The sequence below is a fragment of the Rhinoderma darwinii genome, chromosome 2 (assembly GCF_050947455.1).
Source record: "Rhinoderma darwinii isolate aRhiDar2 chromosome 2, aRhiDar2.hap1, whole genome shotgun sequence".
NCBI classification, from domain to species: domain Eukaryota; kingdom Metazoa; phylum Chordata; class Amphibia; order Anura; family Rhinodermatidae; genus Rhinoderma; species Rhinoderma darwinii.
The window spans coordinates 150217758-150237897 of NC_134688.1; the positions used below are offsets into that span (position 1 = coordinate 150217758).

At 39.4% G+C, this 20140-nt stretch overlaps 1 long non-coding RNA gene across 2 annotated transcripts in view; it reads right to left on the reverse strand.

The window, feature by feature from the left end:
* Positions 1 to 10653: 10653 nt before the first annotated feature.
* Positions 10654 to 20140, reverse strand: part of LOC142740839 (uncharacterized) — a 63944-nt gene continuing 54457 nt past the window's right edge. For both annotated transcript variants that reach the window (XR_012880893.1, XR_012880892.1), the window contains one exon: positions 10654 to 11217. This is a non-coding gene — a long non-coding RNA (uncharacterized LOC142740839). The remainder of the gene's footprint in view (positions 11218 to 20140) is intronic.

A 20140-nucleotide genomic window follows, 5' to 3' on the forward strand; every position in this document is an offset into this window, starting at 1 on the left:
TTAGATCCTTCTTACTGCACCACCCGCAGTGAGGAGGAGCTTGAATGGAGTGGAGGTCGAGCATGCGTCCACCACTCCATTCACTGGTTATGGCACTGACAGAAACTCTCTTCTTCTCACTGTGCCCCCAGCAATCAGACAATTATCACCTATCCTGAGGATAGAATATAATAATAAAAAATAAAAAATAACAAAAAACTTACCAATTGCTGAGGATATTAATGAACTGCCTAATAACCACAGCACATATAAAACACACACACATAATAAAAGGCAAGTAAAAACGCCAGCATTTTTTAAAAGTTTACATGCGTTTTTGGTGGTGTTTTTTATTTATTGTCATTTTGTATGTGTTGTTCCTAATGCTTCTATAGTCCTACAGAGAGACCTATGGCAAAAATGCCCCACCCAGAGCATGCTGCATTTAAAAAAAAAAAAGCCACTGACCCGAAAGCTGCCGCAAACCAAAACACTCTGTATGTAGCATTTTTAATAATTCACTATAGATTTTAAAGTAACATTTGGCCACAGCATTTAAAAAAAAAAAAAAAAAGCTGTGAAAAATGATAATGAAAAAGCCTTGAAAATGCAGAAAAATCCTGTGTGTGAATCCAGCCTAAAGGAATTTAAAATACTATATATATATTTATTTTTATATATATATTCTATGTCTATATATATATATATATATATATATATATATATATATAGAAAAAAGCAGAGGATTGGAGCAGCACTGTGAACAAATGCCTGACTAGGCTGGTGCAAAGCTTCAAAAATAAAGGAGTGACCTCTCCTTATGTGTTAGATATCCAAAAAAGAGAACGTGAAGCAGCACTCAAATAAAGTGAATTTATTCATCCAACATGGAACCACAACGTTTCACCTCCTCTATGAAGGCATTTTCAAGTTTAAAAATGCCTTCATAGAGGAGGGGAAACGTTGTGGTTCCATGTTGGATGAATAAATTCACTTTATTTGAGTTCTGCTTCACGTTCTCTTTTTTGTATATATATATATATATATATATATATATATATATATATATATATATATAAAAATATATGTATATCTATATATATATATAGATATATATATCTATATATATAGATATATATATCTATATATATATCTATCTATTATCTATCTATCTATCTATCTATCTATCTATCTATCTATATATATAGTAGGTAGAAAAAAGCAGCACTTCAGAGATGCCTTCATAGAGGAGGTGAAACGTTGTGGTTCCATGTTGGATGAATAAATTTACTTTATTTGAGTGCTGCTTCACGTTCTCTTTTTTGTATATATATATATATATATATATATATATATATATATATATATATAAAAATATATGTATATCTATATATATATATAGATATATATATCTATATATATAGATATATATCTATATATATATCTATCTATTATCTATCTATCTATCTATCTATCTATCTATCTATATATATATATATATATATAGTAGGTAGAAAAAAGCAGCACTTCAGAGAATTCAAGTATCACGGTCTATGCGTCCTTGACCGTCATCCACATGGTCTTGAATTGGATACACAAACGAGGAAATAGACGCAGCACTCCAAAGGACTGTATATTTGCAGTCACAGGTGTCATGCACTTCCTTTTCACAGGCATTTTTTTTTGCGTCGGAACAGAACGCAGTTTTTCCCGAAAAACGGCCAAAAATAAGCCGTGTGACAATACCCTTAGACAGCAACTTTAAATGCTACAGAGTTTAATATTTCTAGAGCTTTGTGTGGTGCATAAAGAAGGTAATATGAGGCCAGTTTGATCTAATAGTATGGACCTGGCCAATAGTCTGTAAGCATTACACATAACTGTGTCTCTGTCACCCCACAGAAGCCTAATCTTTGTGTAGTTCTAATGAGAAGCAGCCACCCTCCTCATGGATGAAAGGCGTGTGAGTGGATGTTCATCAGTATTTTCTACAAGTGTGATCTCCTCCATATAGCTTTGTGGCTTGTCTGCATCCTGATGGGAACTTGCTCTTGTATTAGTGACTTCTTGTTTATAACACTAACATGTTTATGCACTTGGTGGCCTGGCACCTGAACCTACTGTATAGTTATGTGCAGCGTTCTGCACAGACTACTGACTGTTTAATATCAATATATCCTAAATGATTTAAAAGAAAAAAAAAGATTATATTGTAAAGAGTGCTGCACAGCTAGGTTTACAGTTACAATTTCTCTCTCCTACATTAAATATTGAAAACTGAGTGGCAGTTTTTCACTAAGGTGCCTTCACAAGAAAGAATCACGTTAGCTGGTTTCCCATTAGATCTGCCCTTCTAGTGCAAACTGTTGTTGACTGATCAATTGTCAGGACATTTTTTTTCAGTAGAAAAAGTTAAATTTGTCTTAAATTTTTTTAATTTATATATAATTCGTTTTACAAGAATAATATAAATATGGGAAATGTGTGTCTTATTTTTAGCAGTTGTAGCAATAGTGGGTATGTAAATATGAGTATGGTTATTTTCATCTATTATCATTTATTCATTTGTAATATGTTTTTCCAGTATGGAAGATTTAAGAGTGAGATTCCTCGGTCTTACTGATCTAGAGGATAACCTATGTGCAGGAATTCCCAGTGATGACCTAAAAGTGTAGGGGAGAAAGATTTCATAGCAATCTTCCTAAATTAGTTGTCCTGATGAAATCCTAGTCACTATATTTAAGTCAACCAGTTGGCCAATTGATGATCCTAATGAAAACCACCAACCCTACATTTTACAGTAGGTAAACTACCATGCTGAACCGTTAATCCGTTCATGGAGGCATACATTTTTCCAGTTATACTTCCAGGTCACAGAACCTGTAGTAGACCACATGTGGTCACAGCTGGTGAGCAGACAAAGTTGAGGTTGAGAAATCAAGTAAAAAAGCAAAATCAAAGTTGAATGTAACAGAATAATAACAGCAGAAATATCTGCATACCTCCCAACTGACCCATTTTTTTTGCAAGATTGTCCCGGTAACGGGTGGACAGTGCTTATGCATTTGCATAAAAGTGGGTGTTCCTTGGATGTTTTGTGGGCGTACCTATGTTGATGGTGACGGGGATTAAAAGTGTCTCACGAGTAGGGATGCAGATTTGGGAAGGTTTGGCCATGTGTGTGTATGTGTCCATTAATTTTATGGGTGCCATGTTATGGCTCCATATACTTTAGAATTCATATCAAGCCGTAATAAGGTGATGTGCATGAGGCCTAACAAGCAGGATGGTATGTCAAGGGTAGTATTTAAACCAAGAGGCAAATGTGTGCTGTGTTTATAAAGAAACAGAAGATTGTTATTAATAGGAAACAGTTGGTGAACTTTTACAAGCTGGACCCCCTAGTAGAGTGAGGGCAAATGGGTAACACATGCTAGTAAAAGCTGAAGAGCTACATATAATGAGTGCAAATGAAATACTGGTATAGTAAATATATGCACGATATTCAATATGTGCATGTCAACTCAAATGGTTAATTTAACATGTCTGGTCTGTAATGGAGCAATAGTGAAAGAGATCCGGTACACCAAAAATCATATTTTAAGATTCTGTGAATCACTATTTGTAGTCTACAGGGCAGTTTGCATCTAGTATACAAATTTCCACTTACACTTCGAGGGTGCTTTACATTTCTCAGAAGTGCTGCATAAAAGGGATACATAAATAAATAACAGATAAATAGAAAAGTTACTGATATTCTGCTCATGTAGACTATGTGGATAGATGTATGAAGCACTAATATAATTTCCTGTTCCATTTTAGACATATTATTCATTGATTGATTTCTCTCCGAGTACTGCTGTGTTACATGCACTGCTTTTTATTTACCAAGCTATGCGGCTGTGACGGTTGTTTATGATTATCCTGCAGCGGCTTGAAATGTTCTTTTGATTAAAATTTCAAACCTATTAAACTATCAAATTGACAGTGATGTTTCATAGATTAAAGTAAAGCAATTACTGCCTAAAAATTGGAAAGAGCTTCAAATTTAGAGACACTTCTTAAAGTTTTCCCGTAGAACTTACAATACAATTATTTACAGTTAATTCTAGTAGTGATATAATAAATTAATGATATGCTTATCTTTCACATATTCTTTTTTTAGATGTAGCAATTATTTTTTAGGTAGTAGGTAAATTATGACAGATTAGGAAAAAAAAACTTTATATATCATGTAATTCAGCAGAACTGTGTGGTGGAGGTTGTATGGAGACAAACAGAGTTAACAGAGTTCCTGTGGTTACATACTACGGTAGTGTAGGCACTCTATGTGCCACCATATGGTGCTCCGTTGTATTATAAAATGTTAGAAGCATTTGTTTTAGAAGGGCATATATCAGTAATACGGCACCTGTCATGGGTCTATGGGTGCTGTATTGTGGCTACATACAAAACTGAGGTTGTAAGGAGCCACGATGTCTGCATAAGACTTATTGTGTATCCTCTTTTTCTGTATCCAATTTCCACTCCTGACTTTGACAAAAATAATGCATCTAAACCTGCATAAAAAAACTACATCAAATACTGCATGAGTATACGCAACCTAAGAGGAAAAGTCCTACAGAATAGGTTTATTTACCAATCAGCTATAACATTAAAAACCACTGATAGGTGATACCATTTATTATCTTGTTACAATGGCACCTGTCAAGTGATGGAATACATTAGGCAGCAAGTTATGTCAGTACTTAAGTTTGAAGTGTTGGAAGCAGGAAAAATGGGCAAGCTTCAGGATCTGAGCGACTTTGACAAGGGCCAAATTGTAATGGCTAGACGACTGGGTCAGAATATCCCCAAAACCACAGGTGTATTGATCCTGATATACAGTAGTTAATATCTACGAAAAATGGCCCAAGGAAGGACAACTGGTGAAACGGCATCAGGGTCATGGACATCGAAGGCTCATTGATGTGCATGGGGAGCAAATGCTAGCCCATCTGGCCCAATCCCAGAGAAAAGCTACTGTAGCACAAATTGCTGCAAAAGTATTGCTGGCTATGATAAAATGATGTCAGAAACCGCAGCTGGCTGCATTAGGGACTGCATAGCCGCAAAATGTTCATGCTAACCTCTGTCTAATGTTGAAAGCGCCTACAATGGGCACATGAGCATCAAAACTGGACCATGGAGCAATTTTAAAAAGTGGCCTGGTCTGATTAATCAGTTTTTCTTTTACATCATGTGGATAGCCGAGTGCATATGCGTAGTTAAACTGGGGAAGTGAAGGGATGAAGACAGTGTGATGATCTGGGCAATGTTATGCTGGGAAACTTTGGGTTCTGGCATTCATGTAGATGTTACTTTGACACATACCACCTACCTAAACATTGTTGCAGACCAAGTACACCCCTTCATGGCATTGGTAATACTCCCTAATAGCAGTACACTACAAAAATTGTTCAGGAATGGTTTGAGGAACATGAGAAAGAGTTCACGGTGTTGACTTGGCCGTCAAATCTTCAGATCTCAATCTGATAGAGCATCTGTGGGATGTGCTGGAAAAACAAGTCTGATCCATGGAGGCTCGTTCTTGCAACTTACCATACTTGAAGGATCTGCTGCTAACATCTTGGTGACAGATATCACAGAACACCTTCAGAGGTCCTGTGGAGTCCATGCCTCAACAGGTTAGGGCTGTTTTGGCAGTCTGAGGGGGACCTACTCAATATTAGGCAGGCTATTTTTATATTTTAACGTTATGGTTACTCCATGTATATACTCTTATGAGTTCTGATGTATGGAGCTGCCAATAACTTGTGACTATGATTAATTCCATCTAATGTGTTAAAAACATTCTTAACAAAATTTGCTGAGCTTACAAGTTAGCTTTACAATGTTTCCTTAAAACTGTGTAAATAATAATATACTGTATATTAATATAAAATAATATGAACAGAGCAGAGGATGTGTAAATACTTTTAACATGGTATATGTCTCTGTTGATTCCCAGAGCTTTGATGGTTGGAGCTTTGATGATAGAGCCCTATTTCAACATTCCTTGCCTGTGAATATACATGCGTATGTATGAGCCTATGCCTTTGTGTGCACCCTGTATCTGTTAACATAGAACTCTCTTCATCTGTGGACATCGATCCCAATATGCACATTCTTTTTTAGTCAATATACTTCATGTAAAAAATTCTTACTTATGCCCCTGTAGAAGCAGTCCTTAAGATCAGAACTCAAATACCAACCCAATATACTGTACACACCATATCTTGTGATGTTGCGTAAACATTATTTCCATGAATCTGGAGATCTGAAAAAACACAGGGATGGCCTATGCTAAGGATATCAATGTGTGATAGGTGAGGTCTAACCCCTCGGACCCTGATAAATCAGCAGAATGAGGGGGTGCAGTTAAGCGAATGAAGATGAGCTTCAATACTAAGCACAGAAAATACCATTGAGACTCTGTGTCTGGATAAACAGTGAAAATAGAAATATGTGGGTGCAGCACTCTCCACTACCAGTAATGGAACTATCCCTTTATAAGCATATCCAAAATCCAAATCCTAATAGAAAAAACTGGTAACAGTGCACAGACTTGAATTTGAAAGGTAAATTGCTGGTTTATTCAGCACTTGTGACACGCGACATTTCGGTTTACTATGGAGAAAGGCTCCACTATACTCTGAAACGTTGCGTGTCACAAGTGGGAAATAAACCAACAAGTTACCTTCGAAATTCAAGTCTGTGCGCTGTTACCTGTTTGTTCTATTTGGATAAACAGTAAAAGAGTCATAGATTTTTAGAGAGCGCTGCTACCACTTTCTTCTGCTTATCAGTGGGGTTTTGGGGGTTGAATCACACATTGATGGGCTATCTTAAGGATTGACCATAAATGTTGGTTCCCAAAAAAAACCACTTTAATTATCATGGATCATATCTACCCTTAATAGAACTCTAGGAAATACTGTATGATAAATTTGATGCATCTTGCTAGACATGTTAGATACTTTTCTCTTCCTTATACCACATCATGGCTCGAGTACTTTCCCCTTTCTAGACACTTTTATCAAGACTTTCAAGTGAGGTGTGAAAAGTGTATAAAACATTAAATTTGGTACACGGCATATGCGGCAGTTTTATGATGAAAGTTGAGACAGAACATTCTGGCACATTTTTCTTTGTGATTCTCCCCTATTGAATGGGGTAAAATAAATGTATCCATGTAACATCAGTTTGAATATATCCATGTAACATCAGATTGACAGAGCATAATTAGGCCCCATGCACACAACTGTAGTTTTCATCTGTAATCACGGTTTGCTATTACGGTTCATTCATTTCTATGGCCGACGGACACCTTTCCATATATTTATGGGAAGGTGTGCGGGCGGTAGAAAGTTTCCATAAAAAATAGGACATGTCCTATTTTTTGATTTTGCAAACCGTGCTCCCATACTTTATAATGGAAGCACGGCCCGCAAATGCGGGTGACTGTCCACGGCCGCGTGTGATTACATGCACAGTCGTGTGCATGGGGCCTAAGTCAAATTTCTCAGCAGCTAATAGCAGTTATTCTACACTGTCCATACATTATATACCATGTTACATTAGAAGAACATGCGCTGCTCCAGCAGGAAAGTCAATAGCTGCATTTCACTGAATTGCAGGGGACATCTACTGTACATGTTACAGAAATAGGCAAGTTTTTTCATCACACATTAAAATCTAATAAACAGCTAAATTAAATGAGTTTTTAGGTTTTAAGTAAATTATACTTAATCACTATAGAAATAAAATTCCTACATGTGTATCAAATCTACGTAATCCATTGTTAGCTAAAAAGCCTGGACTGTCTGAAACATTGTACCCATATTGATAGATTGTAGCAAACTATATGGACAGAAGAGATATTGTACTACCATATTTTCATTTAGAATATTTGTCTAGATTTGATACAATTGTAGCAAATTCCAAGCTGTGAGAATTAGGGCGGGTTCACACATGGCGGAATTGCACTTAAATTCCGCTGCGGACACTCCGCAGCGTTAATCCGCAGCGGAGCCGTTTCTACATTGACTTTCACTTTAATTTAGCAGTGTTCGTTTACACGATGCGTACAATTCCGCTGCGGAGCATAGGCTGCGGAGCGGAATTTGGTGTCCGCAGCATGCTCTGTCTGTTGCGGAGCAGTGGCGGACTCATGGCGGAATTTCTCCATTGACTTCAATGGAGATTCAAAGTTCCGCAATGAAGTCCGCAGCTGTCATGCACATGTCATGTGTGCTGCGGATGCGTCTTGCTTTTTTTACTTGACATTTCTTCATTCTGGCTGGACCTATGTATTTCTAGGTCTACAGCCAGACTGAGGAAGTCAATGGGGCTCCCGTAATGACGGGAGCGTTGCTAGGAGACGTCAGTAAATAGTCACTGTCCAGGGTGCTGAAAGAGTTACGCGATCGGCAGTAACTGTTTCTGCACCCGGGACAGTGACTACCGATCTCAATATACATGTATCTGTAAAAAAAAATGAAGTTCGTACTTACCGAGAACTCCCTGTTTCTGTCTCCAGTCCGGCCTCCCAGGATGACGTTTCAGTGTAAGTGACGGCTGCAGCCAATCACAGGCCAAGCACAGGCTGCAGCGGTCACATGGACTGGCGCGTCATCCAGGGAGGTCGGGCTGGATGCCGAAGGAGGGACGCGTCATAAAGACAACGGGCGGTAAGTATGAATTTCTTTTACTTTCACTAGGGAAAGTGCTGTCCCTTCTCTCTATCCTGCACTGATAGGGAGAAGGGAAGCACTTTTCCCGCAGTCCGCAGCAGCTAGTCCGCATCAATGTACTGCACATTTTGTGCAGATCCGCAGCCGTAATCCGCAACCCGGATTAGGTGCGGCATTGATGCGGACAGTTGCGGAGGAATTCCGCCATGTGTGGTCATGCCCTAATTAGGTCTATACAGGTAATCAGCCTCTGGATATAAATGAGATTGTCCCCATTCACTACTAATATTCTATGTTCTGATTCCCAACTTACTGTAGGAAAGTGGCGCATATTGGAAGGACTAGAATGTCCACTTAATAAAGTCAATACAAAATCATGACAAAGACTGATTTATGATGCAGATGTATATTCATATTAATGTCGAATATACAGGGTAACAAGAAAAAAAGTAGAGTTTCAATTCACCGACAGCAAACACAGATCTTGACAAGGATGAGGAATTAAAACAAAGTTTATTAATAAGTTGCAGAATGTTTGATTATACAACTGTTACACTTTATTTACATAAAATAAGTAAACTCCAAGAGAAGTGATATCTTACAAAAACACAAACCATAATGAAGATATATTAACTGCTAAAAAGCGTAGCAAAGATTGATTAGTGTATAGTAAATAGTAAACTATAGGATATAATAATAATAATAATAATAATAATAATAATAATAATCATAATGTAAGTAAAAAATGTGATTTGGGGCTTGTTGGAGTTAGTGTCTTATACATACAGTAGTATAATGATTTAATAATGATTTTACGTCCTGAAGTTTATCTTCAAAGGATCTTGCAGCTAAAACCCATGGTGATCGGCTGTTGTCAGGGGAGCTGCGGGTGGATACATATTATACAAGGTTACCCTCCATCATAGCAGAAGCTGGCAAAGAGAGGGGGTCCTGCGTCAGGGACCCCCATCTATGATGTCAATGATTGATTTGTGTAGAATGAATATCCTCTTTTGTAATATACAATGTGTTCTATTGCTGATTCATATACTAGAATATATCTTGTGTATGTTGCAGCATTTAGCTCTAGTTGTCTCACTAGTTTACGTTTGAACCCCTTAAGGATGCTGCTATTTTGGCCCTTGAGGACACAGCAATTTTTTCACGAGGTTCCGAGAGCCATAATTTTTTAATTTGCCCATCTACGTAGCCAGTGGCGTAACTACCGATGTAGCGGCTGCTACGGGGCCCGCGGCATGAGGGGGCCTGTGTCGCCCGCCGGCACGGGCCCCCACCATGGCCGGAGGCTCCGCTAGCAGCCGCTATGGCTGTTACAGCGGGACGCCACTGAACACTACGGCAGAGCAGGGAGGCATCTCCCCGCTCTGCCATTAAACAAAAGACATGTATCCCCTATCCACAGGATAGGGGATACATGTGTGATCGCTGGCATTGATAGGGAGAACGGGGGACTGAAAGTCCCCTGAAGTTCTCCATCACAAACCTCGGACTTCCAGGGTCTGTGTCGGCAGCTCCGTAGAAATGAATGGAGCGCTGGTCGCGCTTGTGCGCATGCGTGACCAGCGCTCCTTTCAGTTTTATTGAGCTGCGCAGACGCCGGAAGTCAGAGGTTAGTCATGGAGGAACTTCAGGGGACATTCAGTCCCCCGTTCTCCCTATCGCTGCCAGCGATCACACATGTATCCCCTGTCCTGTGGATAGGGGATACATGTCTTTTGTAGGACAAACTGTAGGTCACATTTTTTTGGGAGGGGGGACGCTGTATGGCGTTCCCTACAGGCGGGGGCTGTACGGCGTTCCCTACAGGGGGGGCTGTATGGAGTTCCCTACAGGGGGGGCTGTATGGCGTTCCCTACAGGGGGGGCTGTATGGCGTTCTCTACAGGGGGGGCTGTATGGCGTTCTCTACAGGGGGGGCTGTATGGCGTTCTCTACAGAGGGGGCTGTGTGGCGTTATCTACATGGGGCTGTATGGAGTTATCTACAGGGGGATGTATGGCGCTATCTACAGAGGGGGCTGTATGGCGTTATCTACAGGGGGACTGTATGGCATTATCTACAGGGGGGCTGTAAAAAAGGACTTTTTTTTGTGGTACGAGTTCTATTTTTTTAATGGCACATTTTTGGGGTACATATAATGCATTGAAAAGCTTTAATAGATTTTTTTTGGTGTTGCAGGGAAATTAAACATAAATGCCGCCATTGTTTTGTAGGTTTTTTTTCAAATTCTAAATTTTTATTTTGTATTAAACAAGTTGTAAACAAGTCAGAATCATACAATAAAATGAGCGAAATAAATAACAGGTAGGGTTCCATGGTAATTCCAATATAGAAACAGTCCAACATATCAATCAGGAGTAGTGGAAAAACACGGAGTAGGAAGTAGATATATGAACATGCCAAAGCTATCAATGTTGAGCAAATGCTCGTCATACGGGTAAATGCTGGTGCAGGTAGCTGCCGGTGGAGGGAATGAACCTCGCCTGTATGGAGAGAGTAAAAAGACAATACAAGAGACAGTGGGAAGGAGGAGGAAGGGCATGGCGAACCTAGACTCTAATCTGCAATGAAAATGCAGAAATGAAAGGCAGAAGGTCACCTGGTAGCAGTGGATCAAACAGAAGAGAAGAGTACAACTGCCAGGGGACGAGTACTTTAAGGGAAAACAGGTCTAGGGACAAATTACTCCCCACGAAAAAATGTAGCTCAGCATAGACAACATCAGCTTACCAACGTGTGGTATGTGGAAGACGTTTTCTAGGTTTTGTTTTAACGGCGTTCACCATACAGTATAAATTACAATTGTTACAATTGCAGAGATACCAATTATGCACACATTTCCTTTTAATAATAAAGCATTTTGTAAGAAGAAAAATGTTTTTTTCTTTGAATTTAAAAATAATTTTTAACATTATATTTATCTTTTTAATCCACTTAAAAAAAATGTTTGTCCCACTAGGAGACTTGACCATGTGATCACTTGATCACGTCAATAATACACTACAATACTTGAGTTTTGCAGTGTATTATGTCTTTCATGTATTAAGATTTTATGCCTAACAGGCATATACACAGGGTAGACCTTTTTTTAGGCCCCAGGGCTGCCATGGAAAATCATCAGCACTTCAGGATTGTGTGGCGAAGCTCCCATAGGGTGACAGAGGAAGTCCCCTCCCTCTGTCTAGCCACTTAGATGCCATGGTTGCTATTGACCGCAGCATCTGAAGGGATAAACAGCTGGGATCAGAGCTCTCTCTAATGACAGCCATTTCTGCAGAGTGTCAGCTGTAATATACTCCTGTGCCTGCACCATCCCCGCGCCGTCCATTTACGCCATCTGGCGCTAACTACATAGCACTAGCACTTAAATGTACAGCGGATGGCGCCAGGGGTTAATTTTTTTTAACTTTGTAATATGTAGACATTGGGAATGTATGGGAATGTATGTATACAAATTTGTATAGTGCACAGATTCAAATATTTTTCATGGGCTGTGTCTGGTACTGCAGCTTAGACCTATTTAAGTAAATGGAGCAAAGCAGCAATATCAGGCACAGCCCTGTGCCAACAAGTGTTGTGATGTTTCTGAAAAAAAAAAACAGACCCGTTTTTCTAATCTATTTTATAACCCTAGTGGAGTGTATCCTCTAAACAATGTCAGGAATCATTTGACAAATTGGGGAGTTGAAACTCCAAAATAGTCAATACAAATTGGGGAAGATTTTTTAATTCAGTTCTACATTCAGACAGGATTAAACTAGACCAGACGGGCAGAAACTGTGCTAAATTTATTATAATGGCGGACCTTGTATGATTAATTTAGTGTTTCTTGCTCAACATGCTAGACACTTTTTTCTCTCTGATCCCACCTCTAGGCTGGTGTACTTTACACCAATATTTTATGCATAAAAATTGGCACATGCAGTTATTAAATATGGCACATTTTATGACTCCTATTAGCCAAACCCCTTTTTCTAGACACTTTTTAAAACTGGTAAAGTGCAAAAATGCATAATAAATTTGGCCCATGTCATGTACTCTACGTTTTTGGAGCAATATGTGCCCGAACTTTGCTGCATTTTGCTTAGTAAATCTATGTAATCATGTTTCTAGTGTCCCAAGCACACAGGATTTGCACTGCTCGTCATGTACCGCTTTTTAGCCAATGACAGTAGTGTTTCTTATTTGTCCTCAAAACCTGGAATAGAAATATTTGTCTGGGATATTAGTAGTAGGAAAGATGTTGGCGTTCCAATCTGCCCTATAGAGCAATTTATGAAATGTAAGACCCCTAACATACATTAGGCCTGTAAATCTTCCTATGTTTATTTCTTAGAGAAAAAGTGGTTACAGAACTTCAAAAGTTGCAATCTCTATATATTGTGAATTTAGAATTCTTTCTCGTCCATTTCATGTTTAAATACAAATAAGTAAAAAATTATGTAATACATTTATCTGTATACACAGCACAATTTTATGAAGTTTAGTACACGGTTATTTTTACTGAATGTTACCAATTCACATTAAATATAAATATCCGCTATTAGAGATACAATGGTGGTGTTATTGGATGAAGTTTTTAAAGTATTGCATAGGGATTTCACTGCATTATGCACATTAACAATAACTATGAGCATAACTCCCTGCGCTCCAATTTCACGATGTGCCCCTATGTGTCATAATTGCTCATTTACAATTTTGTATGTACATTTTAGCAGATGTGCATACCCGTTTATGAGGCAACTTCTTCTTTCTATAGAGGGTTTTCTGAAATGGGCCAATACAAAAAGGCATTCCTCTTTTTAATCTCCGTAGCATAAACCACTGACTGACAAGTATGCTTCTGGTAGCCAAATGCTATCATTATACAATGCAGTTTACTAAGATTACATAAATACCACTCAGGCAGGATATTAAATGCAGGCAATTTTTTCCCATTATGTTAATCCTATTTTCATGCATAAAGGAGATATTATAGGGAATTTGACAATAGATTGAAACACATTTTAACAGTAACATCCTTGGTTGTGAAGGAAGATATACACAGATACAAATCACCCAAAATTGGACAATTTTAAGTTTGACGAATTACTAATGTGAAAAACAAAAAGTTGCTTGGACAATAACACGGTTTACAGGTATGCAAAATACCTACAAGAAATGGCTGTTGTTGTTTTTTAATGGAAATATTCCGCTTTGCAGAAATAATAAATACACTGTGTTCCAAATTATTATGCACATTGGATTTAAGTGTCATAAACATTTAATTATTAGTTTTTCAATTAAACTCATGGATGATATTGTGTCTTAGGGCTTTTGGATCATTGTAATCAATCTCAGACACCTGTAATAATTAGTTTGCCAGGTGTGCCCAATCAAAGGAAAACTACTTAAGAAGGACGTTCCACATTATTAAGCAGGCCACAGGTTTCAAGCAATATGGGAAAGAAAAAGGATCTCTCTGCTGCCGAAAAGCGTGAAATAGTGCAATATCTTGCACAAGGTATGAAAACATTGGATATTTCAAGAAAACTTAAGCGTGATCATCGTACTGTGAAAAGATTTGTGGCTGATTCAGAGCACAGGCGGGTTCGTTCAGATAAAGGCATAATGAGAAAGGTTTCTGCCAGACAAATTAATAGGATTAGGAGAGCAGCTGCTAAAATGCCATTGCAAAGCAGCAAACAGGTATTTTAAGCCGCTGGTGCCTCTGGTGTCCCGCGAACCTCAAGGTGTAGGATCCTCCAGAGGTTTGCAAGTGTGCATAAAGCTATTATTCGGCCACCCCTAAACAATGCTCACAAGCAGAAACGGTTGCAGTGGGCTCAGAAATACATGAAGACTAATTTTCAAACCGTGTTGTTTACTGATGAGTGCCGTGCAACCCTGGATGGTCCAGATGGATGGAGTAGTGGATGGTTGGTGAATGGCCACCATGTCCCAACAAGGCTGCGACGTCAGCAAGGAGGTGGCGGAGTCATGGTTTGGGCTGGAATCATGGGGAGAGAGCTGTTAGGTCCCTTTAGGGTCCCTGACAGTGTGAAAATGACCTCTGCAAAGTACGTAGAGTTTATGACTGACCACTTTCTTCCGTGGTACAAAAAGAAGAACCGTGCCTTCCGTAGCAAAATTATCTTCATGCATGACAATGCACCATCTCATGCTGCAAAGAATACCTCTGTGTCATTGGCTGCTATGGGCATAAAAGGAGAGAAACTCATGGTGTGGCCCCCATGTTCCCCTGACCTCAACCCTATTGAGAACCTTTGGAGCATTCTCAAGCAAAATATCTGAGGGTGGGAGGCAGTTCACATCAAAACAGAAGCTCTGGGAGGTTATTCCGACATCCTGCAAAGATATTCAAGCAGAAACTGTCCAAATACTCACAAATTCAATGGATACAAGAATTGTGAAGGTGATATCAAAGAAGGGGTCCTATGTTAACATGTAACTTGGCCTGTTAAGTTTTTTTTGATTGAAAGAGCTTTTGATTTCTGTAAATATGACCTCCTGATGCTGCAAATTCAAAAAATTACAATTTTAGTTCTCTTTACAACCTTTAAAATGTTTTGATCTATGTTGTGCATAATAATTTGAAACAGTGCATTTTGAGTTTTTTACTTCTAAAAAAAAATCTGTTATCATTAGGAGATTTGTTCAATAAAATTTGCATTATACTCCAACAGTTGATGGCTTGAAGATTAGACTGACTGCCATTTGCATCGACTATTTAGGAAAATCAGCTAAAAATAAAATTTGCATAATAATTTGGAATGCGGTGTATGTAGTTCTGATACATTTTTGTCATGAAATTTTATTTAGTACTTTAACTTTTTCTTGTATATCATGGAGTTGTCCAAAGCTGGTTTCGTGCAGCATATTTTATCCCAGCGGGACCATAGGGCATATAATTGAACAGTGCATGACCAGCTATGGAGTACTTCTTACTATTAGGGCATGGCCAGACGTGGCGGAATTGCTCTGGAATTCCGCTGCGGAAACTCCGCAGCGGAAACTCCGCAGCGGAAATCCGCAGCGGACCCGTTTCTCCATTGCCTTCCACAGGTTTTTAGGAAGGTTCGTTTGCACGTTGTGGACAATTCCGCTGCGGAGCATAGGCTGCGGTGCGGAATTTGGTGTCCGCAGCATACAATGGTTGTGGCGGACTGGTTGCGGACTCATTGCGGAATTTCTCCATTGACTTCAATGGAGATTCAAAATTCCGCAATGAAGTCCGCAGATGTAATGTAGATGTTATGTGTGCTGCGGAGCGTATTGGTTTTTTAACATGACATTTATTCATTCTCGCTGGACCTATGTGTATTTCTAGGTCTACAGCCAGACTGAGGAAGTTAATGGTGCTCCCGTAATTACGGGTGACTACGTGTGTGCACCCATAATTACGGGTGACTACGTGTGTGCACCCATAATTACGGGTGACTACGTCTAAGTGATGACTGCAGCCAATCACAGGCTGCAGCGGTCTCATCGGCTGCCGCGTCATCCAGGGAGGTCGGGCTGGATGCCGAAAGAGGGACACGTCACCAAGACAACGGCCGGTAAGTATGAAATTATTTTACTTTCACTAGGGAAAGTGCTGTCCCTTCTCTCTATCCTGCACTGATAGAGAGAAGGGAAGTACTTTCACCTCAATACGCAACAGCTAGTCCGCATCAATTTAATGCCCATTTTGGGCAGATCCGCAACAGAATCTGCAACGCAGATTCTGTGCGGCATTGATGCGGACAGTTGCGGAAGAATTCCGCCACGTCTGGGAATGCCCTTAGGGTACATTCAGACGTGGCGGAATTGCTGTGGAATTCCGCTGCGGACAGTCCGCAGTGGAAATTTATTAAAAAAGAAAGACAACTGAGACCACATTATTTTGAGAGTCTGAATGTGTAGAACTTCAGACTAAGGCCTTATTCAGACGAGCGTGTTCATTTTGCATCCGCAAATAAACAGACTGTACTTCATGGATTTCTGTTTCGTGTGGTATCTGTGTGCTTTCCGTGTGGAATCAGTGTTCCTGTTTTTGTTTTGTTTCTCAGCATTTTGTGAGCAACTGGTGCGTGAAAAACACGGACAGCGCGTAGATGTCATCCGTGTGCTGTCCGTGTTCTTCACACACCCATTGACTTCAATGGGTGACGTGGCGCGCAAAAATGAAGGACAGGCAGTGAGTTTCACGCAACGGACACACGCTGTGTGAAAAACCACAGACGTGTGAGTAGCCCCATTGAATTGCATAGGTCCGTCTGCTGTCCATTAAAAAAACGGACGTATAATACGCTCGTCTGAATAAGGCCTAATTAGAATATAAATTATGAGAATAGGGTCTTAGCTTGTAGTCATCAATCCAGCAAAATGACCAAGGTCCACAGTATCTGCAGTGGAAATGAAAAAAAATAGACCTCTGATAATTTTGTTGCACATGAATTTTTCATGACTTTCATCGAGAAAGATATTTTCAGAAACAACTATTTTCTTCAGACAACATTTTAGATAAACACACTGAATCAAACAAAAATTGCACATATATTTATTATACATATAAAATCTATATATACTGTATTCTAAAAAAATTACTTTCTTCTCCATAGCTGCTCTGAACAAGAACAAGATAGTATGTCACCTGTTCCTCATAGTACTGGGAACACAGATGGCTTGGACATATATTGCTAACATTTTAGAATACATTTCTAATAGTATAATTATTGCGTGAAAAAAAAATAAAAATAAAACTACAGGAAATTACCTTTACCTTATTTTAAAAATATAATGCTCAAATATATGTATAACAATATGCGACCTATAAGGCATGGGCAGCACCAGGAAAAACTGTGGAAATTTCTGTACGCTTTTTATGCCAAGGGTTGGGTAGACAGGCTGTTCACTGTGATTGTGTTGCCCAAGAGCCCACATGCACCTTGAGCCAACTCTGCATGTTCTGGGTCCCGCCCAATCCATGTTCTGGTTCCTGGAGAATTTAGCTGGATGAATATACTCACAGCATTGTGTAAATGGTTGCAAGGGATGATTATGGACAAAGCTTTAGCCATTGCACATCTGCCCATGTCTACCTTCAACCATTATCCTAACTCTAAAAAACAAAAATAAAATATCAACCTACCTATGAATGTTGCTGACATTGAATGTTTTATGCAATGCACACATTAAATAAGTTCCTGGAGTCAGCTGTCCGAGCTATGGAAACCAATCTTACATTAATAATACCAATTAATTGGACATATATAAAATCACATCATTGTACAGTTTGAAGCACAGCAGCCATCAAATATATACACAACTGACAACCAAGCAAAAAACTGTAGTACAATTTGCTCAACACAGATTCTTATTGTGGATGCAGCATTGAATACTACACATTGGCTTTGCTCTCTGCCTTTAGTATCTGTAGAAAGAGCTACACTATGAATCATTCATGGTTTCCCAGCTGAGAAGGGCTTCAAAGGGGGTGATTCTGATTGGATGTCCTATGTGTATTACCACGATACAGAATCCCTACACCCCAAGCACTGGAGGGTTGAGGAAGTACTTTCATCTGTGCCTCGAAAGTGTTTGGGGTCACAGTTCACCAGGAGATAACGATGTAGATGTACATTCAGAATTAGCTGCAGAGATACCTGTGTAGAGCAGTGTAGAAAACGGAGCCAGCTCTATCCCTTGTGGATGCTAAGAATCAATTACTGTATTCTGAATACAAGGTTGGCTGCAGGGGATAAACAGATGTCAGAAGATGTTTCCCTAATAAGACCCCAGCAATAGAGGAGCACTGTCACTTTCATTTTACATTAAGGAGATAATTTCCTTTTATAGGACCAATTTCATTACACAGTCACAGATATTCTATGCAATTCTTTAAATATAAAGCCCATTTATGAAGGCAGAGAATCTGCAGAAATAGGCAAGACTGGCATGTTTTGCTTTTTTGTTCTTTTACACTACAGTATGTGGCAAATAATTATAACTGCTTAACACAGAAGAAAATAGAGATGCCAGTGCATACACTCGGGAAATGAACTTTCCATTTTTCTACCCTTCAAAGTTATAAATTATTTAATTTCTTTAAAAACAGGACTATTGAATATACATTCTACCATGTGTGAAGTTAAAAACTAGCCCATTGCACATTACTAGAAAATACAGTTATAGTAAATTTCGAAAAAAAAATTATGGATGGTTATCATGTATTCTTTAATGGAAACACGGCGATGGAATGCTTGGGTGGAATTCTACCACTCCGTAAAAATAGTTGAAGTAAGATCCGGCACTCCTTCAGCTTTTACTCGCAATGGATATTGACAATCCACAGTAATACATGTGACGTTTCAATGTGAATATGACCTTTTTCAAGTAATCGCATTGGGTGTATTTGAGGAATTATTGATATAGGCGCTAGTACTATACTAGCGCCTATACCGATGTTTCCTGAAACACACGCAATACGATTGTTTGTAAAAGGTCATATTCACATTGAAACTTTTGGGAAATTTGGACCGAATTCGATTAGTGCCATAACGGTTCGCTCATCTCTAACTGGTGTACAAAACTGTACACAATATTCCATTTGTGGTCTTATAGAGATTTATAAAGAGGTAGAACTATGTTATCGTCATGTGCATCTATGCATTTTTTGATTTACCCCCATGATCTTATTTGACTTGACAGCAGCTTCCTGGCACTGGTTGCTACAGTCAAGTTTACTGTGAACTACAAGTCCTTTTCCTTGTCAGTTTTGCCCAGTGTTTTCCCATTTAGTATGTAATGGTGACGTGTTTTTTTCCTTTCCAAGTGCATAACCTTACATTTATCAGTGTTAATCTGATTTGCCACTTCTCTGTTTAAGGCTTCGTTCACATCTGCGTCGGGACTCCGATCATGGGTTCCATCAGTGCTTTCTGTCAGGGGAACCTATGAATGGAATTCAAACTGAAACAAACGGAAAGCATAGGTTTCCATCACCATTGATTTCAATGGTGACAGATCCGGTGCAAATGGTTTCTGTTTGTCACTGTTGTGTAAGGGTTCCGTCGTTATGACGGAATCCATACCAAAGTCGACTGCACTATTCATTCCGTCAAAATTTCTCTAGGCTGGCAACCTGGGATGACGTTTCATTCCATGCGACCACTACGGGACCCGGCCGGACGGAGCGGAAGCGAGCGCTGGCATCTCCTAGGAGGGAGACGGAGGCCAGCGCTCACAGATCCATGGCTGCGGGCGTCGGGAGGTGAGTGAACCCGATGGCCCGCGGCCATGGGCGCTACAGTATCCCCCCTCTTACGCCCCCTCTTCTTGGGGCCAGAGTGAGAGAGGAACTTTTTAATAAGAGCAGGAGCACTGAGGTTCTCTTCTGGCTCCCAGGACCTCTCCTCAGGACCA